The 22148-nt window shown below is 46.3% G+C and overlaps 1 long non-coding RNA gene and 1 pseudogene across 1 annotated transcript; both read right to left on the bottom strand.

Moving 5' to 3' along the window:
* Positions 1-4515: 4515 nt before the first annotated feature.
* On the bottom strand, positions 4516-21607 carry LOC112482839. Its single transcript, XR_003047421.1, has 3 exons — positions 21513-21607; positions 18852-18971; positions 4516-5750 (listed from the first exon to the last, which is right to left on the bottom strand). It is a non-coding gene; the product is annotated as an uncharacterized LOC112482839 (long non-coding RNA).
* LOC112482841 lies at positions 9762-9880 on the bottom strand (annotated as a pseudogene).
* Positions 21608-22148: the final 541 nt, after the last annotated feature.

Raw genomic sequence — 22148 nt, 5'->3', positions numbered from 1 at the left:
TATCACTTTTTATGGAAAAGTTTTAGAAGGTTGGTCCTAACAGCAAGGGCCTCTGACCTAGGCAGCCAGGAGCCCTGAGTTCTAATTTTGTTTTATATGTGTGTAAAATTTTGTTTATATGTGTGTGTAATTTTGTTTTTATATGGGCATTGCCATGCCAAACCCTCTATTTCTGGTGGCATCTATTCTGATTGGCCAGAGTCACTGCCCTACCAGTTAAATATTTTGAACTTCAGCCCTTGTTGTGCAGAAAGAGCACACAATTTGGAGCTAGGAAGACCTGGCTTTGTACTTGCTTGGCCTCTCACCAGTTGTGTGATGACTGAGAACATTAGTCTGGTTTGCTAGTTCACTGGGTGTTGGCCACTTAGTTGTGGAACCCCCTTTTTGTATTTGGGAACCCATCAAGTGATTCTTGGTAGGAATCAGGATCCACTAGAGGTGCCCTGCCCCCTGGCAGCAAGATTGTAGGCACATGGCCTATGAACCCTCAGATGATATCACTTGGGAATTTAGATTTTAAGATAAAGACAAAAAGGTAAAGGAAGAGTTTAAAATGCATTTTCGCAGTGGCCAAAATGAGATTCAGTGTCTAGTGCGGTCTCTCAGCAGACTCTTCCTGGTGTAGTCTTGCCCTCATTCTGCCATCTTGGTCTATGCATGTGTTCTAAGCTTCCCATATATCATGTGTGCTCTCGATATCTTTCCCCAAATTTTTCTGTTGAAGTTAGCTGGAGTCAGTTTTTGTTGTGGGCAGTTACGAACTTTAACTGAGAAAATGATCGATGATGGGCTGCTTGACTCCTGTGAGTCTCAGTTTCCTCTTGTTCTCAGTTATCTTTAAATGGAGAAAATATCTATTGTACGGAATTAAATAAGACAATGAAGTTTCATTCTCTTTAAACTCCTTGAGAGGACAGAAGACCAGTACACAGCATCACAAGACATGGCCAGTTTCAGTTTAGAGAATTGGGAACCGGGCAAAATTAGGGCAGTTGAGGGCTCTCTGACAGGAGGAGTCTCATTAGCTAGTCCATAACTCAGTAGATCATAATGTATGTATCCCTGCTTCCTGAACATTGCCTTGCAGGGGATACAGCCTCATCCATCAGTCTGCTGCATTACCATGCAGACAGAAGCAACCACAGTGACGCCCAAGTCAGCTGCAAAGCAGTTAGTTCTGGGATGGAGGCTGAGGCAGTGCGGTGTCAGTTCCACTAGCACCTGGTGTCTCTGAGGCTGTATTAGCAGGGGGCTGTCAATCTTCAGGCAGAAAAACAAGAAACAGAAAGAAGAACAAATCAAGAATCAGAGAGTAACAAAAGAGGGAGCAAGAGGTTGGAGAACTATTTTAAGTAATGTTTGATAAATTACCTGCCTGTCCTGGCCTCCCCATAGAGGAGATGCTGTGGAGTTGATGTCTGCATTTGTCAACTCACCAAAATAGCAGGCTGCAGAGATAAGACAGACCAAGGGTGAAGGAGACAGCTGTATGTTCTTTGAGTATGGGCCCGGGTGGTGCATGACTTCCAATGGTCACAGGTTCACATGTGATGCAGTCTACACACACGCAGAAATGTCTATACACACAGGGAACATATTAGCCATGCTCATTCTTATACACAGGCATACATAAAACATACAGGCATGCCCTGCCCTTACAGGTCAAGGACAGTTGCAAAAGGCACTCATTGGCTATGACATTCTTTCCAGGGAGGCAAGTAAAGATGTTCAAGCAGTTAGTAAGCACCTTAATTGCTGGAGAGAGCATATTGGGGTATTGCAATTTTCTGGAAGTTAGCTGCTCCCTCCTGCATCTTGTCTAGATCTTTGCATTGCCCTAGGAACCCTCCAAAAGCCCATTTAACAAGGTTAATTAATTTAATTAACAGCCTTCTGTGAAAGTGGTAAAATCGTTATATCAAAGATGTTTTGAATAGTCCACTAGAAGTCCATAAAAAGAGTCCCTAGGTCTGGCTGGACACATGGCTTCTGCATTTCCTGACATACAGTCATGGACTGTATGACAAATCTAGTCTTCACTTTTTCTTCATTTCCCACAAATCTTGGGAATTCCCTATAAGTAAGGTACAGGAGACTCTGGACATTCTTGAGGAATATAAACCCTACAGCCTCTCGAATCTCCAAATTTCCAATTGCACAATGCCATACAGTGGTCTCATTTCCTCATCTGTAAAACAAGGACAGTATTAACCTCTCAAGAAAGCTGTGAAAATTCACTAGACTGGGAAGCAAGACAGGGCCTCAACTTGCCTCCCTACTACTGAGGAGCTAATGGCTGCCCATCAGCCTCACAGCACATGAGATTCATTTTCCTGACTTAGCAGAATGACTAAAGGCTACATGTGAAGGGCCATTGGGAACACTCACAAATGGCTATAATAGAAGTATTAAATCCAGGAATGCTGTCTGGAATGCCCTTATGACAAGTAACCCAGTGAGAATAGGAGGCCTCAAATTGAACAGGGCTGAACCTAAGAACATCAGGCAGTCCACATAACCATATCCTTGGACTAGAATCTAATGTGCCCTCTGTCGTCTTCTGGATCTCTGTTGGTCTTTTTCACCAATGAGCTCAACAACTCTGCAATAGGAATGCCTTGGGAGGATAAATGAAATGATGTATAAGAGGCTCCAGGAAACCCAATTACTTTTCCTGGGCCTGGTCCAGAGCAGGGGAGCAGGGCAGTTAAGAGGCTGTAGCCCACATGTGGTGGGGTGGGGTGGGGAGTAAGGGAAGAATGTGCTGAACTGTTCCAACTCCCTCAGATTTGTGGCAGCCAGATGCGGGGCCTGGCCAGGGGCCCCTCCTGCTCTCTTCTTTGAACCCTGCCTATGTAGATCCTTCTGAGAACTGGGATCAGGGAGAGAAGACCCCTGGCTCACCAAGGAAACATCAAGAGCATTACCTTTTATTTCTGATTTACTTGCTTTCTTGCACATGGGGGATGATGGTTCGAGCATTTATTCTTTCCTGAAATGCTTGTTGAGATCGGTGTGCAGGTAGGCCCAGAGAGGGAGCCAAGTAATGGAAACACTGTCTTCCAATTCCAAGCTCTCTCCCAGGACTCCAGAGGCCCTCTTTACCAGCAGTGGCTGCCTGCCCAGTGAGAGCCCTGCACAGATTTCTGCAGCATTGTTAGGATTTTCACTATCAATATCAACTTGCTACTCATCTGGTGGACACATAAATCTCTAATCTGGCTGGGAAGGACTGTGTTGTGGTGGGAAGAACACTAAAACAGGTTCTAGTCCACCTATGCCACTAACTCACTGAGTTAATGATTCCTCATCTGTGAAGTGGGATGAACAGTATCTGCTGCACTTGCTTCATGGGCTCAAATGAAATAGAGTATAAAATCACTTTGAATGAGGGGAGAGAAGACATATGTATTCAACAGCGACTCCTGTCAGGTACCTGACCACGAGCCTTCCCCCACTTACTGAGCACTTTACACACTTTATCTCATTCATCCTCTCGGCAGTCCTTGAGGTAGCTCTCCATTTTACAAATGAGGAAATGAGCCTTGGAGATGTTAAATAATATGCTCCAGGTCTTGCAGACAGTAAATAGTGAAGCTACGCTGTCCTAGACCTGTAGATTCAATACCTGGGAGCACGTAAGAAATGCAGAATCTAAGGCACCTTGGCAGATCTATGAAACAGAATTTACATTTTAACGAGATCCCCAGCTACCTGCTCTACACTGTGTTGGTTTTTTTAAGTATTCAAATGCAAGCTCGACTATAAGATGTTATGAGTATTATAATAAGCACATTATAATGTGCTTGTTATAATAAGCACAATAACCTCTGGGGAAAATTCTCCCTCTAGGAGGGGTTTCTGAAAAACTTTAGTTTCCTGTTTCTTGGTGTCATATCCTACACTTCATGGCAATTTCTCAGAAAGTCAGAAGTGACAGGCCCAACTGGACCACCCTGCAGAACATGTTTGGCTAGCCTAGATAGCTATCTACCAGCTCCCTTGGGGCTACTTCTTATCAGAATTGAAGCAGGGAAAATTCTGCTTCCCTAATTCTGGAACTTGCTTCCCCAGACGAGTTTCTAGCTGGGGGAAATGTGTGGGTTCCTGAGGCCCAGGCAGACTTTGCAGTGTTTTTGTCCTCCCTATTGACCAACTAATTTCCCAAAATCACACAGGCAGAAAGGAACACGCCCCGGATTTGAAACCAGGTTAAGTCCAGAGTCGGAAGTCCTGAACACTACCCACCACTAGCTTTCAACAAGGCTCTTTATGGAATTAAAAAGGGATGGACAGGTACGCACGATGTTGACTTTCCTCAGAAAACAAAATCCTGCATGGAATCGCTTCAGGCAATGAGTCCTGAAGTTCACACTCTTCTTCCAGAACCTCTTTCTGGGTGGTGACCCTTCTTGCTCTTCTCTGCTACAGCAGGTGGGACACCCTGGAAGCCAAACTGTTGTTGCAAGATTCGTTTATTTTAATAAAAGTTAAATCTCTCAACTACATCCACAAACCATCAATAATTCAGGACTACTGCTCAGCCCAGGGTGGCAGAGATGGCCCTCTCCGTGTCTAAGCAGCGGCTTCCAGGTAAAAGTTCACAGGAAATTTGACACCTAATAAATTGGAGCCTTCACCTCTTTAAATCATTTTTAAACCACAATTGCCACACTAAATATAATTACTACAAACCGGTCATTTGTAACAGAGACATCTCATTAAAACAATTCCATTCTCGAAAGGCAGGTGGGAGGGAAAGGCAAGAGGGTAGTGGTAGGAGGAAATGGAGTGGCTAAACTCTTGGAGAGGGGTGCTGAGGAAAGCTTGGAAAGAGCTGGGAGATGCTCTTAATTATGAATTGATTATTTCTCGTGATTGAGCACAAAATATAATCAACTCAACATTTCAAGACCAAAGCAGAAGGAGTAGAGACAGACAGGATGACAAGGACTGAGGAATCTTCCAGATCTTCTACTCTAAGGGGCGGGCCTGTGGCAGGTTGGAGGGGCATGGGCAGAGTGACACCAGGCCTCCCCCATTGGATTTCTGGCTAGTCCCTGGCTCAGGGAAGTGGCTGCAGAGTTTGTCAGGCAAGTGCTGCAGAACTGTTTGCTTCATCCACAGAGGAAAGTGACTGCACTATTGATGGAGCTGTGGCCAATTACCAGGTAGACAGGATGCAGGACTTGAGATCAAAGGGTTTAAATCCCAGCTCTGACCCTTAGGAGCTACTACCTGTGGGGAACTGACTCACCCAAAGCACCTGAGCCTCAGATTCCTAGTTTCTAAAATTGGTATAGTCCTGCCCTCCCAACCCTGCAGGGCTGTGATAAGGATCACCTGAGACAACGTAAAGGTAAATGTGACTGGCATGGAACAGACTCCAGAAAATCTGTGCAATCTAAATTTCCTGACAAAGATTGTGAGATGTGGAAAATTTCATTCAGCTGCCAGAATGAAATTTCCTTCCTGGGAGAATTTTAATTACAACACAGCTGCTTCTCTCCCAGGAAAGGTGTGGGGAGGTCCTGAGTGGTCCATCTCTGATGTAGGGGGCAAGAGGGTTGGCCTTGCTGGAAACCACCTGTGCTGGCTGCAGGGTTACTGCTCTGGAGCCAATGCTTGGTTCTAGCGTGTCGATAGGGTTGGAATCTGCACCTCTCCAGGAAACTCCAGTAGATGCCGGGGAAAGCCACAGACCTGTCTCTTCTCTGCTTGTCTGGGAGGCAGCCGAGGAAACCTGCCTAAGAGTGAGAAAAGAAGCCAAGTCAGCCTCCATGTCCTAGTCCTCAGCTCCAAGCTTGCTGAGACAAATGCCTTGAGTGCCTCCCCTTCCTTATTCCAGTGTCTCTGCTTTTCACAACTACCTTCTGTAGTTGTGTTCAGCATAGGCCAGGATACCCCATCTGGTTTCTTAGACTTCATCTCTTCACTCGGATCAACTCAGCTCAGTCTTTGGAGATCATGAGATCCTTAGACCATACATTTTTATGGCATACTGGGTTTGGGCCTGACATTTCTAAACCAAGTGGCTTTGAGTAGGTCACTTAACCTCTGTGGGGCTCAGCTTTCACTTCTATAAGTTGGAGATAATAATAATGACTGTTTTATTTACTTAAGGAAGACAAAAGATATGCAAAACAGGATTATTATGATTGTGTTCATCATAATTCTTATAACTGACTAGCCCAGGGTCTTGAGGGGAACAGAGCAGGGGAAGGGCATCTTCCTAGTTAGAGCTCTGGCCTCAGATTTCTTCAGTCCTCCCTGAAAATAGGAGGAGAAGTCTTCAGGCTGCCTATGCCAAGGGTCTCTGCCTTCTGCATGCTCTCCTCAAGATTGGCTGGTCAGCCCAGTCTCTTGTATGGTGGACAGTTGAGGGTGGATGCTATGGATGGACAGGCAGCCAGGAGCCCACATGCAGAAGCAGCAGTGAACAGAGGAGCAACTGTGTGCATGTTGATAGGACTATGGGTGGCTATGTGGGCAGAAGCCTCCATTGCTCTGAAATAGCCTCGCAGCACAGCGATGGTGGCCGGACAAACCAGTGTTCGCAGTCTTGGGTGGGCTGCCACCTGAGTGTTGCCTGGGAAACCACGGCTGCAGGAGTGCCCCCACTCCACCATTTGCTTATTTGCCATGAAGACAGCGAGATGGAGGCAGCAAGGGTAACAGAACAGGTGGCCCCCACCACAGGCTTTGGGAAACCTCAGCAGCCCCTATGCCTATAACTGGCAGAGGAGGCGGCCTTGGGATCAATTCTTCCATTATAAAACCATGTTCAAAATGTCAATTCCTTCTCTTCTGGTTCTGAGTTTTCCCCCTCCATTTCATCAGTTTACCCCTCTCCCCTCTCCTGTGACTGGCTTACACTTTATATTAGCACGACGCTAATCTTTGAAGAATGATTTTTGGCAGCAATTGAGCGCCTAACATGACCTCATCATGTCTGGCGTTCTTGAGAAAGGACACCTCCTGAAAGGCAGGGGAATTGGGGAAGAGGCTGGATACACGTAGGCTCTCTAGATACAAGTGGGAGCCTGCCCATAGTGGCGATGCAGGGGGTGAAGCAGCTCTTCCCCATCAGACCCAGGGGCCCAGCTCATTACCATTGGTAAGGAAGACCAATATGAGTCAATACTAGCAGTTTCCAGGAAACTTTTCCAATTTTCTCTCATAGCACCAGCATATAGGTTTCTTTCCTGTCCTTCTGAGGTAAGAGAAGGCGAGTGGTTAAAGACTGGGCTAGGAAGGCTCTGTTGAGGCCACCCTACCCAGCCCCGGTCTGCACACATGTTTCCCACTATGTCCAGGACAAATGGCTGCCTTCTCCTGGGCTCACCAACTCCCCTTACTGCAATGTAAGCAAGCCCCTGCTCTGGGGATCTCAGCTAATCAGAGAAGGAGAGAGGTGCTCACTACCTCCTCAAAATGAACCCCCAGGCCTGCATGGTCTTCTCCTCACCTTGCCCTTTACTTCGGTCCTTTCCCATTTCCCAGGCTCATAAGACTTCATTAATTTAGAAATGTTAGTTTTTGTTTCTTTATGTTTCTCAGGAGTCATTGGCTATTACTCAAGGTAGGAGGAGAATTAAGAGTTCTTGACTCAGAACCCACCAACTTATAGGGAACAGTTCCCCTCATTAGATTCTTAGGTTCTGACCTCTCAGTTGTCACTACACCTGGCCCACTACATCCTCCAGCACGATACCCACTCCTCAGTATTGTTCCATATCACATTAACATCTATACCCCTTCCCTTACCTACTCTGAAAACCAGGTTGTCAGCCAGCACACCCTGCCCACTGGGCCAACTCCACCCCACCCTGGCCATTTGTCCATCTGTTAGGTTCTCAGAGTTGTCCCTGCCTGTTTCATGTTCAAGCTGTTGGCTATGACAATCATACCTGATCATTAATAATGGAATAGTGATGGGAGAGACACTTAGATAATCAACTAGCACAGGCTCATTAGTGGCACAGAACAATCACAGCGATATAATAACAGATCCCAGGAAATGTCAATTAAACCTGGAACTTCGTTAGGTTTCATTTTATTTTCAGCATGGAGAAGGACAGCATAATTGCAATCAACTAAAGCCAATGCAAATCTCTTCCAAAAGACACTCCTTCCCCCCGGGGATACAAGGAATTAAGTTCCACTCTCCCACCATGTTAATTCCAAGCCATTTAATGAACTTCTTCTCTTCCTTGAGGAATGTTACAACTGAGTGCCTGGCTTCTCTTAACAACAGGATCATTCTGGCTGTTGGTTTTAACGATAAAGATGATGGTGCCCAGGATTTGCATTTATTGAGACTCAACATGTGCCAGATGCTGTGCTAAGCCCTATACATGGATTATTTCATTTAACCCTCACTACAATTTATTGAGGTACCGGTTAATATTATCATCATTTTATCTACAGGCCATTGAATCTCAAAGTTAAGAATGGTGCTCTGGGTAACCCATTTTGTAAATGTTTGTGGTATAGCCAGAAATCCAAGCCAGATCTGCCTCCCATGAGTGCTTGCTCACTCTCACTCTCTCTTCTCGCCTCTCCTCCTCCTTCTGTCTCTTTCTTCCTGTCTCTCCCTGTCTCTTTGTCTCTGTCTCTCTGTCTCTGCTGCTTTCTCTCTCTTCTTGGATTAGGTATTGGGGGAGCCTAGATAATCCTGAAGAGGGATGGGGTAACCCAAGGAGTGTTCAACTGAAGCATCTCATGTTGGCTCTTTGGTCTCCAGTCTAGGGTGGGCAGCTAGGAGGAGATTTTTAAAGAAATTTCCCTGAATCCTGTCCCCAAATCAAATGACCCAATCAGACTCTCTGGGGATGGGGGCCAGGCCATCTATATTTTTTCAAAGCTTCTTAGGTAATTTTGAAGACCACTGTTCTTAAAACCTCACCCAGTGAGTGCTTCTCCACATCACAGGTGGGGATGGGGATCTGGGTGACTGGCCCAGCCTTGAACCCCATGGTTCTGAGAGGAAAAGTGATTTAGAACAAGGCCTTCTGAGAAGGTGTATGCTGACTCTCCGTCTATGACCTCAGCTCTGGCTTCAATTTCCTCATCTGTGACATGAAGGATTGGCCTGGTGGTCTCTAAGATGTCTACCACTCAAACAGGGTTTTCCTAGAAGGGCAATGCCTTGCCCCAAGTCCATGATTTGCCAGAGGCTTGTTGAGGAGATGTCTTTTTAGAACAGTGACCTTAAGTCATTGTTTCTCTAAAGTCAAATCACATTATTTCATACTTTAAATTGACTCCTTGCATTTACTTATATATGTTTTTGAAAACTAATTTTACATTGTTATTATATGTGGAAAGCCATATCCCCTGTTATTATATATGGAAAGTAACCATAAAAATGTTATCATCTAAATTCATCACCTACATCATCAGGGATGTGAAGACTATACTGGCCCATATGATCTCACCCACCCAGCTCCTCCTTCCCTCAAATGTGATCCTGATGGCTAACTGCCTCTGGTGGAACTGTGAACTCACAGCACTCACTTTTACAGGAATAAAACCAGGGAGGGTCTACATCTCGAAGGGCAAAACTTTTCAGTCTTATTGTACGAGAATCGAATCCTTCCAGTGGGACTTAGTTCTAAGTCTGCAGCATTGCCCTTCTTGGACCTTGGTTTTTGTTTGTTTGTTTATTTGTTTTTTAGGCAAGGCAACCCTTGGTTGATCTCACAGATTGCAAGGACCTTGTCAGCTTACAATCCCATATTTTTTTTTATTTTTTATGCCTACAGGGCCTGGTCTTCCTAGGTGGTCTCCCATCCAAGTACTAACCAGGCCTGACCCTGCTTAGCTTCTGAGATCAAACGGGATCAGGCTTGTTTGGGGCGGCATGGCCGTATACTTGGACCTCAGTTTTGACACCTACAAAATCATACCATGAGACAACAGGCACAACTGTGTTCCTTTGTGGTGTAAGCTTGCTTTTTCCCACTCCCTCAGCCTCTATAATCACAGAGCAGGGGCAAAACTAACTAATGGAGAGAAAAAAGAAGACAGAAGTTTGTGCGGTGACCTTAGGAGTTCCTTGGATGTCAAAGTAGCAATCTCTCCAAACTTACATGAGGTGCCATGTCTATCACCATTGACAACTAAGAGTTCTGGGTTTAGAGACCACTGAGATCATTAGGGCCTCATTTCCTCATCTGTAAACACTTGTTAACTCTCAGCCAGGTACTAACTGATTCAGTCCCTGCCCTTATGGAGCTTTGTTCCAGTCATGGGCAGACTTATACATAAACAAAGGTGTAGGTGATACTGTGCTAAGTACTAACTCCAAAAGGGTGAGCCCAGGGCAGGAAGGGAGACAACTCAGTGCTTGTTTCCTCCACAGACTCCCTCCTCTCAGCCCTCAACCCAAACAGTGCCACACCTGCCCTGAATAAAATGTGAGCGCTCAGTCTTTTCTGTTTAGGGTCCATTTTTAAGTGACAGCTTGCCTAGAGGTTAAGAGTACAGGCTTTGGGAATGACCCTGACTTAAGATTTCTGTCACTCATAGAAAAGTATTTATCTTTTTCGGTTTCAATTTCTTTGTCTGCAAAATAGGAACCCTGCAAGGATTATGTGAAATGGTATCTCTGAAGTGCTCAGCAGAGCACATGAATGAGCCCTCCAGAAACATCACTTGTAATTATTATTTTTTTCTAGTAGAAATTCTAGTTTTGGAATGGGACAGACCAGGATTCAAATGCCAGATCTAAAGCTTGATATGTATATGACCTTTGAGTCTTGTGTTTTTATTCATAAAGAAGTGTGGTAATAGTGGCCTCGAACAAGTATACAAATGTAGTCCCTAATGCTGGCCACCTCCATCCATTGCCTTCCTTTGAGGTGTGGCAACATGCCCAGCCAGCACAGGGCAAATCTAGACTTAAGGCTCTGAGTTCACCTGTATGCACCCCTATTCCCATTTACTCTGGCCCACACCCAGCCCAGAGTGGCCCTTCTCAGGTGCTCTTACTTTTTCGATGATCACTTTCATCATCATCCAGAGCCCCATGCCACTGAAAGGACAGACCATTCCTCCCTTGCTAGATTAGGGCTGGCCACCCAATGTGGGCGACATTGCTGCTGACCATGACAAGGGGCTTGTTCAGTCCATAGAAGAGGGGCAGCTGCCGCAGGTGAGGTCAGGGTGGAGGGCTGTGGGAAGAAGGGGACAGGAGAGGGACAGAGAAAGATATCCCCTCCCTTCTTTTCTCAATCCTCATTTCCTCCCTGCTCATCGAACCCTCACCAGCTCCTTTAAACTCTTCCAGGGTCAGTCGTAGCACAGTGGAGAGATCTGGAACTTTCCACAGAAGACGCATGTTTGAACTCTGTTTCTGAAATTGCCAGGTGTGCTTAGACCTCCACCCTCAGAGTTGTAGCATCTATACAGGGGGATGGGAAAGCTCTCCTCCAAGGGTTAGTGTGAGGAGTAAATGAAGACTACAGAGAGGTGCAGGCTTGTGCTCTTCTTCCCTTTCTTCTCTTTGAACCCACAGTTTTTTTTTTACCTCCTCATCCCTCCCATGTTTGAGTCCCCTCTGCCTCCCCAGCCAGGACATCCTGATCACCACCCACCTGGGTGATGCAGACGCCTATATTTTCAGGTGTCATGAGCTCCTGAAACATCAGGACATTGATGATGTAATTAATTATGCCCTTTCTGAGCTCAGGCCAGAGCAGACCTGAAGATCCCTTTCTTAATGGCTAGAGAAAGGGGAGGTGATTCCTGCCACAGAAACACTTACACAGAGCACATGAATGAAGACATGACTCCTCAGAAAGCCTCAGCACTCTGTTCCATGCTCCTGGGCAAGGAAATGCCCTCTCTTGACTTGGCTGGAGCCGCCATCTCCCTCACCTGGCAATTCTGGCCAGAAGCAGGCTGGTCCGCAGTCTACTCTGCAGCACCCCAAGCTCCATATAAACAAGAGCCTGTTTGAAGCAAAAATCCTTCAGCAATTACTTATAGAAAGAGGATGGAGAGCGCTGAGGACAGAAAGAGAATTTATTTGTTCTCTGTGCTTTGAGTTAGTTTTTAAATTGTCCTTCTGTAGATAAAGACATCTCTCCAGCAGCTCAGCCCCAGATCCTAGCAGCTAATCTGTATCTGGCAAATAAAAATAGCCTCCAAACCAGATGGAGATCCAGAGCCCACCAGGAAAACAGATCCAGTTTTGAGTGCTGAAAGTGGATTTTAAATAGAGTCATATGAAGCCTTTTTTGGATTTTCTGGGGTGAAAGTGGGTAGAGGGGAGACAGGGATGGCCAGAACTAAGAAGATGCAGGGAGGAGGGAAGCAGAAGTTAAGGAAAAGAAGCAAGAGTTCGTTGTCACTTTCCCTAGAATTTTCTTCAAAGCCTTGAGTGGGAGCAATCTTCCATGGGATTCAAGGTGTTCATGTGTCTGCAGTGCTCAGACAGGAGAAGGGAGATGGATGTTTTGCATGTTTCCCAGAGACAACGTGGTGCTGTGGAAAAGGCATCAGCTCTGTAGCCAGACCTGGATATGAACTACCCATGCCAGCTCTGGATGAAATAATTTGCTCCTTTGAGTCTCTTCAGCTTCCTTGTCTATAAATTGAGGTATGCTATTTATCTCTTAGGATTTTGATGAGGCCTAAGATAAGAAATGTGAATCATTGTGCTATAGACTGAATGTTTGTGTTCCCCTCAAATTCACATATTGAAATCCTAATCCTCAAAGCAGTGGCATTAGGAGGAGGGGTCTTTGAGAGATGATTAAGTCATGAGGGTGGAGCCCTCAGCCATGGGATTTGTGTCTTTATGAAAGAAGCCCTGGAGAGCTTCCTTGCTCCTTTTACTATGTGAGGACACAGCAACAAGGCACTCTCTATGAACCAGGAAGTAGCCCTCACCAAACACTGAATCTGTTAGCATCTTAATCTTGGACTTTCCAGATTCCAGAACTGTGAGAAATAAATGTGTTGTTTAAGCCATCCCAGTCTATGGTATTCTCTTATGGCAGCCCAAATAGACTGAGACACACCCAGCTCAGTGCCTGGCACTTTGGGAACCAAACAAATATTTGTCCCCTGTCTCTATACCCCTTCCCTGGAGACCATCTTGGGGAAGTGTGTTTAGAGGGGCCTGGTGGAACTTGCCTGATAGAAGAGAAGTTTAGTTTGGGCCCCCACACAGTTTTACATACTTCCATCTCCTCTTAGGGCTAGGCTACCCCATCCCCAAAGCTCTGTGTGGTTTCAGGCTGACAAATGGATACTTGCTTCTGGGTTCAGAATCTACTAGAGCAGCAGTTCCTAACATTTTTGGTACCAAGGACTGGTGCTCCTATAAAAATCTGATGATCTGAGGTGGAGCTGAGGTGGTGATGCTAGTACTGGGGAACGGCTGCAAATACAGATGAAGCTTTGCTCTCTGGCCAACTGCTTACCTCCTGCTGTGTGGCCTGGTTCCTAACAGGTCATGGACTGGTACTGGTCCACTGCCCAGGGGTTGGGGACCCCTGTACTAGAAGAAAGGAGCCATATCTGTTTTGCTTACCATTATATCCCCAGGGCAAGCACAGTATCTGGCACATAGTAGGTGCTCAATACACACCTGCTGATGGAAACTGAGTGAGTGAATAATTCCAGAAGAAGAGGACAGGAGTGTCAACATGAATGCAGACTCTGACTACAGCCAACAATGAAGCTTTGGTACGAGGGGAGCAATTCTCATGTTGCATTACAGGAACTTCCCAAAATGCTCCCATCTGGCAGCTTCCCCAGCCCTAGATCTGTCTGACTCCCTCAGAAATGAACACAAGCCAACCTGCCCTGTCTGAGGTTGTCTCCTCTGTGTTGATTTGCTCTCCTAGTAAAATCACAGGCCCTGCATGCTCAAGGAACAGATTTTTCATTTCTCTGACGCTCTCTACCTAACATACACAGGCACCTTGGAGTTGAGGGTAAAGAGTGGAGAGGGATCCATTAGCACCTACAATCTTGGGCTTTCCAGGCCATCCTGTCCCCTAGCAACCCATGGCTCCCATATATCCCTGGAGAGTTGACCTCTCATTTCTCCCCTAGTTCTCAGGATAAGGGAGTGAAGAGAGGGAGGGAGCCCAAGCCCTTTACTTTCCTAGAAAGTCCTCTCATGTAAGTGTTCACATGTAATGTGCATTGAGGCAATGAGAGAGGACAAATGGGAAGTGAAGGCAGTTTGGGCTTCAGGAGGACAGAGTGCAGGGTGAGGGATGGAGACCATGACAACACTGCATTTCCCCTTGCAGCACTGCAGTAGACCTTCCCACAACATCTCATGTCACCCTCACCACTGGAGAAATGGAGGGCCTGAGCACACAGGGCAAACCACATCCCTGTGCTGTCTGCTTTACTGCTCCTCCTCCTGACCAGGCACAGGGAAGAGAAGCTGGAAAAGTCGGCATGTCCTGACTAGTGAAAATTTCATTTTCTATTTTGTGTTTCAAGGTCTCTGTCATCCAAAATTTCTCCAGTGGATGAGTCACTTTGAAAAGCAGGAACAAAAATTAAAGGAAATGTCTTAATTTAAACACCCCTGCCTACAGCAAACAATCTTTAAATTGAGGATAAATCTGATGCTTTACTGCTGAGACACAGCACAGTAACCATCTGGTTTGGGGGTCTGAATTTCTACTGAGTGGGTGCTCGGGAGAGCAGGGATTGTCCTTGGAAGTTCTAGTATCAGGTGCCTAGCACAAGGCCTGGCAGGTATTTTGTGGGAGGACAGGCTGGAAAATGGCAGAGCAGGTGGGTGGGAGACAGGTGCTGCATCAGGTGGGATAAGGTTTTTGCTGGTCCTGGGAGGGGCGCAGAGCCTAGCTCCCACTACAACCATCTATCTGGTTCTAGCCTGGTGCCTCATTCTGCCAAGCATTCCTTACAATAGCCTGCCCTCTCTGCCATGGTCTGGCTTCCTGCTTATATGTTTAGTCATACCCAGTCCCCTGGGACAGCTGTAACTTAATAAGCTGCAGAGTTGCCAGGGCTGCCTCTGTTCCTAGCACTTCAGTGGAGGAAAATGATATCGTTAATGGAGAAAATCTGGTTGTAATGTGGAGATTTGGGATGGACTTGATGACTGGCTGAAGATGGAAGCAGAGGGGACACAGTGAGAGTCTCTTGGGGCTGAACCTCAGATGGGAGCTGAGAGGGACAGTAGGACCCTCAGGAGGCTTCCAAGCCAAGACTGGGTTAGGGTCAGAGATCAGAGTGAAAACCTGAGAAGACATAGAAATGCTAGAAGGGAGAACCTGAATCATTGCAGCCAGTATGTTGTAAAGTGTGCTGGGGAAGGGAGAGGAGACAGAGGAGAGGAAGATGGCGGGGGCATGGTTGGCAGTAAGAAATAGAGGAGCTACAGAGAGGACACTGGCATCCAACAGACCAGGGACAGGAGCAGCAAGATGCATGTCAGAGCTGGTGAGCAGGATATGGCTTTTGCAGAATCCATGCTTGTGAGCAATACAGCCTAGTGAGGAATCTGAGATGATGGAATCTCGGCAGGGGTCAAATTTGGGTCAACTGAGCACCACAAAGCAGAATGAATCATCACGTGGTCCTGTTTTGCTCACCACCCTCTATGCTCAGCTGATGCACTTTGTCACTGTAAAGGTCGCCCACTCGGGAAAGGCCAGGGCATGGATGCAGTCAACGTTTGCATCAGCACCCTGGCTCTGTTTTGCCAAGCACTATATTCTGTCTCCCTGCTCCCTTCAAAGGTGACAAGGCCTGCGAATAGCTCCTAAGGTAGCCGTTCTGCTGAGTGTATCTATCACCACCCAACTCTCTGGCTGTGCACCATAGCTGGGTTTCAGGGCCTCCCACTGCTCCAGACTCATCAGAAGGCCGGCACAGCCCAGGCCTCTTAGGCCTTCAGCCCCCCCTGTGGGCTCAGCTAATCAGTCCTGATGGGTCTCCTGTTTCTCAGGCTAGATCCAAAGAGCCCACACATGGGAGAGAGCCTATGATTGCTGCATGAGAGAGAAGAGGCCTGCACAGGGAGACATGCCTGCACTTGGGCCTGCTCAGGGGGCCTGAATTTAGTCAAGTCATTGTTCCTCCCAGGTTCTGGGCTTATAAGGTACGTGGTGGTAACATTTGCCCTCCTCCTCACAGGACTCAGTGGAACTCTTGAATAAGAACAGAGATGTGAAAATACTGCGTAAGATACTGGATATATGCAGTTATTAATGTCATAAGCCAAACTTGCATGGCTCCTTATTCAACTGAACTATACAAGAGCTCCTTCCTAGAGCCCAGAATGAATGTTCTGTGAGAGGCACCTCTCACGCTGAAGGCATTTATGGGCTAGGGTAAGAGGCAAGGTAGATTCAAAGTGAAGTTATAGGAGGAACTATCACAAATGTACACAGAAATGTCTGAAATTGCTCTATGGCCCCCAGTCTCTGAGGATGGAGTGTCATGGCCTTAACTTGGGAAAACAGATGCTTGGGCTCTGCCCAGTGGTTCCCCAGCATAGCAGACACCGGGACCTTGGTTGGAGGTTGATGTCTCAGTCAAGGAGGGCTGGTGATGTGCTCAGTGTCCTAGGCCTTGTTTGGGGCAGGGAGAAGCAAGCTGGAAATAAAGAGCCCCTGCACTAGTCCAAGAACAGGGTCCCTCAGTCCCTTGTTAGGCCCTTAGATAGTAGGGACTAACTCCCTTATGGTCTAGGAATGGCCAAAATCCCAACAAAGAGCACCTAGGTAGAGCCCTACCCAGTGCTTTTCAGTCTCTCAGCTCTCACACTCGAGAAAGGCGAGGTAAGAGCACACTGTTCTGGCACACCCTGACAACAGCATAAAGAACAAGTCTGGGTGTGCAAATGATCTCCATCCCTCATTGTTTTCTCCCCATTATCTCCATAGTCATAGCTAGGCCCCTCGCTAATAAGCAGGAACCACTGCCCCACTGTTGGAGGGTGGGAGCGGGAACAGAGCAGGTGTTCTGAAGCCTTGAGCCAGTGAGCTGTTCTCAAAGTGGACAGTGCAGGAGTCTGCTGTCCGGAAAGGATGCCAGCCAATGGAGTTCATGATGAGGGGACTTATTGGAGGCAAGTCTCAGCTGGGCTATTTGCTAAACATCCTGGAAAAATAGCCCTACCTTCCTCCCCAGCAAACTTGGGATTCCCAGCCAAGTCCCCCACCCCCTTTCTAGGGACCCAGGGCCCAGTGCCAAGCAATGGACAGGGAGCAGCAACTCCCTGCAGCACATTCATGCCATATGTCCCCACGGTGGCAAAGACAATCACCTCCACCCAGTCTCTGATTGTCTCCAGCTTCATCTCCAGGCTTCTGGGACCCTCAGCCATAGCCATGGCCAGGTAATCTGCTTTTCCAATTAGCAATGAGAAAGCAGAAAGGTTTTTGAAGATGTTATTTTCCCACTGCTTAATCACCAGAATTATGATGGGCTCATGACAAAAGTAAGGATGTCAACCCTGGAATCACAGCCACATCAAAAATGGAAGAATCTTTACAGTCATTCATTGTACATCCTTCAATCCATAGACCAGAGGGGCAGACATGCCCAAGAACACATAGCTGGTAGGGACAGAGCCAATCCCAGAGGGAGCCCAATCTGTTTCCTGCCTCCTTCCCAGTCAAGGTCCCTCTTCCTACCTGTCCTGCAGGGTCATGGGATGAGATCTGCAAGGGCTGAGTAGTTAGCCGAGTGGTCAGAGGCTAGGATGGACTCCATCCAATGCTTCCCAGGAAACATGCTTCTCAAAGTTAGAGAATCCCTTGGGACTGGTGACAGTATCAAGACTAGAAGAGGAGCAAGCTGGAGCTACCATAACTCTGGCCAGGGCTGCCTAAGTCACTCTCTCACGAATTGTGATGTCACAGAGGAAGCACTGGCCTTGAGTCAGGAGATATAATCTGCTACCTGGACCTGCACGACCTCATAACTGTGTTATGGAATTTCTCTAAGCCTCAGTTTCTTCATATGGAATTTGAGCATACTATATCTATTTTCTAGATTCATTGTGAAGCTGAACAAGTGCCCAAATATGTAGTGTATAGTAGATGTGTGGCTCACAATAGGCACCCAATGACTGTTCACCTTCTCTTCTTGGTAAAAGGTATAAGTGGTTTTTATTGTATCTATGATCACCATCTGTAACCCCCCAAGTCAGTTTTAAAACTGTCTAGTGGCTTGGATCTAGCATACACACTTTTCATAACAGCCCTTTGCCATATACATATACGAAGACACAACAGACTGAATCTGTCACAAAATAAAATTTCAATCTTGGATTACACATGTCCTATGAATATAGTATTTATAGGTTCTCAGGAACAGTTTTGATTTATACTTATTTGTCATCCAAACTGTGACATATTTAGAATGAATTTGTTGTCAGGACAACAGGTATAAACCAGGAATACCCTGGGAAACCCATTAATATTCCTTGGGGCCTTGATCTCTTAAGGTAAAGGAGCCTTCTACCCCAACACTCCTGCCTGGGATGCTTATGACTCCTTTTAGTCTCTACCCTAGGATGAGCCTCCAAGTAGATTCTCTGTTCCCTCTCTGATCATCTTGGCACCTCATGCTTTCTTCTCTCTTCACAATTAACTGCTATTCTGTCATCACCTATTTGCTTTTCTGTCTCTTACACTTACCATGAGCAACCCCCATACCTAATGCTGCCTGGCATATAGTAGTTGCTCAATCAATGTATGTGGGAAGAAAAGGCAGATAAATGCCATAGCAAGAAAAGGAAAACTAGGCAGAGAGTAGGTGGTTAATGCAGTTCCTAGTGGAAGCTGGTAGAAGTCAGCTGAGCAATAAAAAGGAGAGCTGTTGTTACTTACTAGGCAAGCCAGAACGGTCTTCTTCAGCACTCTCCCCTCCACTTCCCATGCATATATCTCTGCAAATGGCACCTGGTGGTTGGTTAAGGAACTGACATCTTCGTGTCTGCAGGTGAAAGGCTGAGAGGACAGACAATGTTTTGTTGAAAGGCTTTCAGAGGGGAGTCTCTGCACCCAGAAGAAAGGCAATTCAGAACCCTGCTGGGACTGCTCCCTTCCTCTCCAGACAAAGCCCACCCCAGCCAAGGCATCTAGAGTGGGTCCTCTGTGTACTCTAGCAAGCTATCTAGGTGCCATCACTTGTCACTTGACAATGGAGAGGGATATTTCTCTATTTTCGAGCTCAGATGAGCTTTCAAAGACTCTATCTGGCTGTGATTGAGAAAGCCCTGGAGGGAGCCCCTTGCAAAGGCCTAAATTGGACACTAAAAACAGATAAAAGCCAATGGTTTAAAGGCTTTATGTGAGCTCCATTTGGGGAAAGGAATGAAACCAGGGATTTAGTTTGCCCTTTCTCATCAACACACTTTGGGCAGCTGTGGCCTGAAATTTTAAATTTTTTTGTGTCCCTGTTGCACGGATCCGAGTGGCCAATAAGCTGATGCTAGGGCAGAGCCCTTGATCTAAGACAGCCTCAAAGAGCTTACTCCCCAAGCCTCTCTACGCCTGGCCGCCAACTCTACTTGGATGGTCAGGTGCAGTGCTCAGCCCTTGAATGATTGAATGGATGATTCTAGCCCAGCTCCAGCCTGACAGCTGCCCCAGTGATTACTCAGGTCAAGGTTCGCAGCATTTCTTAGGGCCAGCCAGTCAAGTCTGCACCTGCCACTTCTGCCACCCAACGCCCTCATTTCTCCAGGCCCAGTAGGAGGAGGGGCATGTTAACTAAGAAGATATTGTTACTTGATAGGACATTGCCTGATAGGACATTGTCTTCTTACACACCACTGTTTTTCAAAGCTGCTACCCTGCAGCCATAAAACTTGGAATTTAGAAAGATGGAAAGGCCAAAATGAAAATTCCAAGAGGTTCTTGGTCCAACACACAATGTTCAGTACAACCTAAAGTTACTAGGGGCACACAACAATCTTGCAGCCCCATCTTTGGAATAAATACAGTGTAGCTATTCCAATCAAAAGTATAGGCCATCTATCACTTTACGAAAATATTACCATGCGGATAGAGGGGTAATGCTGGTCTTATTCCAACTCAGTGGTTCCCAACCTACATGTTAGAATTACCTAGAAGCATTTTAAAATCTCAACATCCAGGCTACAGCCAAGACATCAGAATCTCAGGAGTAAGACTCAGGCATCAACAGGTTTGAAAGATCCTTAGGTGATTTCAATGCACAGCCCAAGTGGAGGAGCACTGTTTTAATTGGCTATACTTACTACTGAACATTTGGGGGTTGGGAGTCAAGGGCTTCTCAAGACTCTTGCTACTCCTGCCTTCATTTCCATCCTTTAATTTAGACCTGAAGTGGGGGGGTGGGGAGAGCTAGAGAGCTGATCAGTGTTGAAGGTCAATTTAAGTATGCCACTGTTTCTTTTCCCCAAGCACAGTGAGCCTGACATTGGTATGGTCTGCATCAGGTTTTGCAGGGTATGGAAGCTGGCCACAGGAGTTCAGTTCTCTCAGATCTGAGAGAGATGTTGTAAGACATACAGGTCAACCATCCCTCCAGTTTTGCAAGTGAGGAGACAAAGGAGAGTGACCTAATTAGTGTTGCTGAGCAGATGTCTGATTCCTGAGACTTACCCTTTTTACAATAATGCCTATCTAAGGGGTTTCTGACTCTATGGATCTTCCAGCTCTGCAACCAGATGGTGGGGGCCTAGAACAACAAAATCTCTTGGCTTTTGGCGACCTCTCCTTGAATGCATTCCCAAGACAGAGAAGCGAGGACGAGGTGTGATAGTATTGAGTTGAACTAACCTATTCTTGAATTTTGGCTCTGCCATTTAGAAGCTCTGTGACCTTGAAGACCCTCTCAGCTTCTTTGAGCTTCTGTTCTACTCATCTCCAAGATGGGCAAACTAATAACAATTATACATGATTGTTGGGTAATGGTTAAGTGAGATAATGTATCTAAAGTACCTAAGAGTTTAGCAAAAGTTACTTTCCACCCCTCCATCATTCCACCTAGTCCTTTCCTAGAATTGAGATGATGCTTCCTACAGGCAGGATCACTGCCATCGGCCCCTGGAAGCTGCACTGGCCTGGGCCGGTGTAGTATGTATGTCCCCAAAGTGGATAGGATGGGAGCTCAAGGACCTAGTTCTTTACTCAAGAGAATCCTGTGGATTATAGTAGAAAGGGTGAGTTGGGTTCCTTTGGGTTTCATAGCAATGTTCCCTGGAGATCAGGCCTCTGAGTAGAAGGTTCAGAATTCCTGACTAGTGCCTCCAGCCCTAGATGTGGCATCCTCATAGCCACTGACCTAACTGACCTGGAATTAAATTAACTAATTTATCAATAAGTACCAGTTGAATGCCTACTCTGGACCAGGGATAAAGGAGTGGCAAGACAGATATGGTCACTGCCCTTGTGGAGTTTTCAGTGGAAGTCTGACATTAGTCAGGTAATTCCATTTCAAGGAGTACGTGCTATGATGGGGAAAAGAGAGAGAGCTTGGAAGCACAAATGAGGGGACCTTACCCAGATTTGTGGGAGGACAGGAAAACCTCCTGGAGGAGGTGACCATGAAGCTGAAAACTGAAGGATAAGCAGGAATTATCCATGAGAACTTCCAGAGTACCCAATGATGTTCTAGGAAAGGGGAAATACAAACATAAGTACTGAAGATCATAAGTGAGAAAAAACTTTATGTCTCTGATGATCTGACAAATTATTGAGAACTGTTAAGAGATGAGCAAGAGAAGAGCTAGATCATGAAACAGTCCAATGGTTCTCAAATTTGAGCATACATTAGAGTCACCAAGAAGGCTTGTTAAGCACAGACTGCTGGATCATCCACCCAGAATTTTGATTTAATATGCCTAGAGTGGAGCTTGAGAATTTGCCTTTCTCACAAGCTCCCATGTGATGCTGATCTGCTGGTCCCAGCACTATACTATTCTAGGCCATGTTAAGTAGTGAAGACATTAGAAGAGAACAATGAAGACTTTTCAGCTGAGAAGTAGTCAGATGTGCCTTTCAGAGATCTCATCTGGCTACAGTGCAAAGAATGATTGCTGTGAAGTGAGCGGGAGCCTGCTAGGAACTGCTGGAACCCCAAAATCTTCTGTTGCTCCTCATTGCATCAGGAGTGGCCCTAGCTCAGAAAGCTTTCTG

The sequence above is a fragment of the Pteropus alecto genome, unplaced genomic scaffold (genome assembly GCF_000325575.1).
Source record: "Pteropus alecto unplaced genomic scaffold, ASM32557v1 scaffold786, whole genome shotgun sequence".
In the NCBI taxonomy this organism is placed as follows: domain Eukaryota; kingdom Metazoa; phylum Chordata; class Mammalia; order Chiroptera; family Pteropodidae; genus Pteropus; species Pteropus alecto.
This window is presented reverse-complemented; position numbering and strand designations above follow the sequence as displayed.